This window comes from Triticum aestivum, chromosome 4B (genome assembly GCF_018294505.1).
Source record: "Triticum aestivum cultivar Chinese Spring chromosome 4B, IWGSC CS RefSeq v2.1, whole genome shotgun sequence".
Taxonomy (NCBI): Eukaryota; Viridiplantae; Streptophyta; class Magnoliopsida; order Poales; family Poaceae; genus Triticum; species Triticum aestivum.
In genome coordinates this window covers 617987838-617992761 of record NC_057804.1, presented here as the reverse complement: position 1 = coordinate 617992761, position 4924 = coordinate 617987838, and the positions used below count along the sequence as shown (strand labels likewise).

The window sequence follows — 4924 nt, the reverse complement described above, 5'->3', positions numbered from 1 at the left end:
TGAATCATTTCTCCTAACTGAACTTTATGGTTCAGCAAAAGCCAGATCCATTTCTCCTATTTGGGTGACCCCTTGCATAGAAAATGTATGTGCTTCCATGTCCTTAAAAACAGCGACCCCATTTCAAAATTGGAAATTACCACCTCTATGGAAATGCTAGAAAACAAATCTCTACAAACAACAATAAAAGAGAGAAGAAGAACAAACAACAAGGAACCTCTATGGATCTGGCGGATTCCTTACTTCGAAACGCCGACGCCTATCTCCTGCACCAGTAGACGCCGCCGTCGCCGATCTCCCGCACCGGGCTCTCCGTTATCTCAACCAGCACAGAGAAGAAAAACAGCGTGGAGAGGTCGATGATAGAAACATAGTGCCTTCTATCTCATATATTCTAGGCAGGCCTGGGCTTCTGCGTTGAAAATGGTTCGGGCCGGACTACAAAGACAAAGAAAAAAAAGGGACGGGCTGCGAGCCAAACACTATGGGTCGCGCACTCGTTGCTGCAAAGCTCTCCGCATGGACAAACACGAATCGTGGCGCTGCGGGATCCGACAGTTGGAGAAGTGAAGGAGACAAATTTTAGCAAAACCAATTATTATTTTAGCAAAGAAGATGCTCCGGTCCAGCTTAACAAGTTGTGTCCACACTACTGGTACCGCCGGCGGATACAAATGAAGAACTACAACTGTGTGTGTCAACCGACGGCGACATGTAAGAGCATCTCTACCCCCCCCCCAAGTACCCCCAAGACCACTTTCTTTGCACCGGCAATGTAGAAAATGGGCAAAAAAACGGCCCAGACGTGCCCCCGAAACCCCACAAGACCTCAAATTAGCACCGGCGAAGCCAGGCCGAACCTAGTGTGCTGGGGGGCTCTTGGGGGCGCCGGCAGAAGCAACATCTAATCCTCCCCCACGCGTACTTTTTTCTGGCCCACCCAATCACTTTTTGCCCAGCGATTGTCTTGGGGGCACCAACGGCTGAAAAAATATACTCGCGTTTTATCCGGCGGAAGAGTTTTGCCTCCCAGGACGTGCTATTTTTGGTCCGGCGATTGTCCGGGGGCTCCAACGGCGGGAGATGCTCTAAGTTGCCATCGGCATCGTTGCAGGGAGGACCGGCAGTGGCACCTCAAAACGCAGCACATTGACAGTCTGTCTAATCGACGGCCTCTGGTCGCAATCAAGTTGAGCACACCAAAGCCTGACGAGCATCACGCACTCCATCTCTCTGGCGTTGAATTCTCCTCTCAATCGTGTATCAGCGGCGCCTAGAATTCTCTCCCTGCCATACCAATTCCACACCCACTGAGCCAAGTGCATCGCGTCCTGCTCCTGCTCAGCTACCACCACAGGCCCCCTACCGCATGCGATCTCAAGAAGGACGCCGCCTAAGTGTAGACGTCCGATTCGGCGTTGGTCTGGCCGGTGGTCATGCATTCTGGGTCCATGTATCCCATTGTGCCAGCAGGAGCTGTTGTTAGTGACCCTCAGCCATGCTCAATGAGCTTGGCAAGCCCGAAGTCGCCGAGCTTGGCGTTAAACAACGCATCCAACATGATGTTGCTTGGCTTGATGTTCCTATGCAGGACGCACTGCTCCTAGTCCTGGTGTAGGTAGAGAAGCATCAAGCCTAACCCCAGCACAATCTCATGCCTTAAGGTTCAAGAAGTATCACATGGGATTATTTATCTGCGGCCTAAGGGCAAAAGAAAAGCAATGTGATAGTAGTCTGATGGGATGGGCCTACCTAACCGATCATGGAAGCACAACATTGTTGGCGCCTTAGAGATGCCTATCGAGGCTGCCATTAGGCTTGAGCTCATAGACAAGGAGCATATCACCGCCTCCGTGGCACCAGCCGATGAGCTGCACTAGGTTCTTGTGCCGAAGCCAGCTTATGACCCTCACCTCCGAAGCATACTCCTTCCTCCCCTGCTTGGAGCCGTTGGAAACTCTCTTGATGGCCACATGAAGGATCAGTTCACTCAGAAAGCCTCTGTACACCGATCCAAAGCCGCCTTGTCCGTTTGTCACCAGAGAAGTTGTCCTGGTGACGGCCAAGTCGTTGTGGAGGAATCTCTTGGAATCAGTTAACTTCTCGAAGTCGTCTTCCATGGCCTGATCGTCGTCGAGGAAGTTGCCTTCTTCCAACCATTGCTGGCGGATTTTATCCCGCTTTCGCTGGTGCCGCCGTACAAGGAACCAAATCAAGGTGATGAGAAGGATCAAGAACAACACAGAGCCGACCGAAATGCCGATCAGAAGCCCAGTCTTGGGAGGAGGTGGAGATTCTGCGAGAAATCTTCAGTGTATTAGAAGTTCGCTGAAATATGCAGCATCTCTCTGTTCTAATTGTTGAGTATATTGATTATTAGGAAAGACGAGATAGACTAGGATTTATTCTGGTTTGTCTTGTACTCCAAGATGACCATTGTACTCCTATATATATGCCCACGAGGCTCAAACAATACAACGAACTATTCTACCAAATCCCTCAATCCCTTCTAATGTCAGCCTAGCCGATCAAAACCCTAGCCGCCACCCAACACTTCCGCCCGCGCGCCGCCCCCGGGGCGGTCGGCCTCCATGATCGCCACCGGGGGCGTGCCGCCCGTAGCTAGTGTTCATCCGCTGGTCGTGTTGACCGGCTTCCTAGAGAGTCTTTTTCATGAGCCCTTGCTCCAGGTTTTCTCTCTCCTGTCAGTCATCTTAATCTGCGTTTTCTTTTTAGTTTTTTGATCTATGCTTGATTGTTTTGTGTCGCCCGCTGCCGCCGATGACAACGTGCGCCTCTACTCCAACACCGGCGCGACTGGCAGGCTTCTTCACTAACATGGCGGCCTCGCGCGACATGTGGCCCCACACAGCCGTAGTCCGCGTGCCGGCCCGCTCGTCGATCTACGCCGGCCGTCACCACCTTCTCCGGCGGGAAACCTGCATCGCCCTGACCCGGCGGCCTCGCGCCATGCGGCGGCCCATCATAGTCATCGTACATCGATCCACGCCACCAGCTTCCGCAGCGTCTGCACGACGGGCCTATGGTACACCTCGCTGGCCTCGTCCCCGGTGACGTCAGGCTCGTCGACTGTCTCAGCTCGGGCGTCGTTGCTACGTTGGTCGCTCGGGCCTCACTGCCCGGGCACCGGCGCTGCTTTGGCAGCTCGACAGCTGGTCGCAAGACATCCCACACCGTCCGTCATCGCCAGCTTCATCTCGGACTCCGCCGCCACCCCGCCTCCATCGAGCGGCGTCCCCGACCTCGCACGCGATCGGCTTGATCACCTACTCACCACCATGATTCACCTCATCTATGCCCCGCGACCAACCTAGCATGTCGGTTGCTCATGCCTCCGTAGGTCCCGTGAAGATTGTCCCTGAGTTCAGCGTGCCCCTCCACCAATCGGGCAACGGGCTGCCGCTGCATCACCCCGTAGAACCGCAGCGCCAAGCCCCATGGTTCTCCTCGCGGCTGCATCGGCTAGCACATTGCCACTGTGTTTCCCCTTTGGGCCATAGTGACACGATACGCAGTCCCCGCCACTGCCCCGAGGTCGTCCCTACGGTTGCACCAACCCACGCGTCGCCGCTGCGTCGCCCGTTTAGGCCATAGTGTTGTGATATGCGGTCCCCGCCGCCGCCCCGAGGTCTTCTCGTCGTTTCCTCGACCTACCTGCTGCCGCCGTGTCGCCCCTTTGGGTCATGGCGCCGTGGCCCGCAGTCCACCGCGGTCCCCGCACGTCGACTTTGTCCATGCCAGTCTTCGACATGCTGTTGTATTCTCCTTGCCTACCTCGAGCACCGCCGCCGTCAGGCCGCCGCCACTGCTGCTACCCCGGTAGCCGCCATTGTCGCCCGTCCACCCCCTTCGTCTTCATCCAGCACCAGCCCAACACCAGCATCGCCGCCATCTACCCCAAACACTTCGTCTACTCTGACCACCGATGACGACATCGGCCCCGCACCGATTGGTGCCGCAACCGTCGGTGTGTCTTCTTCCCTGCTGGCCCTCCAACTCCTCGACATGGCGTACAGCTCATGCAGGTCCCTCGTATACGCATGTCCGATGCTGGCAACATAGATGTGTGCCTTTATCTATGACGTGTCCCCGGGCCTGGCAAGCTTGGTGCAGTGCTTCGTCAACTTCGTCTTCGTCCGTCTACACATGCCCTATGTTAGCAACACCTGTGCCTGCCTTCGTCTATGATGTGTCCCCGGACTTGGCAACCCCGATGCGATGTGTCATCAACAACGTCTTCTTCCTGGCGCACCCCTACTTCGACACCACTGTGCCCATGCTAACTCGGCGCCTCCTTGCGCCTGTGGCTCCATGGCGACTTCCTCGACACCGGCTACCCCAACTCGACATTGACCATGACATTCTTCGCATGGCTACCTCGACCATGGCAACACCACCCTACGCTCTCGGCTATTTCGACAAACGGCACAAAGGGCTACTTCCTTGCTTGAGCAACCTCATCGATTTCCACTCCATCCACGACTTCCATGACGCGTCGACCGTGATGACTATGGGGGGGGGGTATCCGTCAGCTTGCCTTCGGACTCTTCTCCAGTCTCATCATTTGCGTCGCTACAGTTGTGACTGCGGGGGGATGTTGAGTATATTAATCATTAGGAAAGACAAGATAGACTAGGATTTGTTATGGCTTGTCTTGTACTCCAAGTTGATCATTGTACTCCTATATATATGCTTACGAGGCTCAAGCAATACAACGAACTATTCCACCAAATCCCTCTATCCCTTGTAACATTAATAAGCCCGCAAAGATAACTGACCTCCCAGAGTTTGCGTTGATAACTCCATGCTCTTGCATACGATGTTGTCCTCGTGCCATACTTGGAGAATGTCGCAGTTCTTCTTGCAGTAGCGGACCCGATCCTTGGTTGGGATAGTGGCGTCG

The 4924-nt window shown here is 54.8% G+C and overlaps 1 pseudogene; it reads right to left on the bottom strand.

Moving 5' to 3' along the window:
• Window positions 1-603: 603 nt before the first annotated feature.
• Window positions 604-3757, bottom strand: LOC123090287 (L-type lectin-domain containing receptor kinase IX.1-like; annotated as a pseudogene).
• Window positions 3758-4924: the final 1167 nt, after the last annotated feature.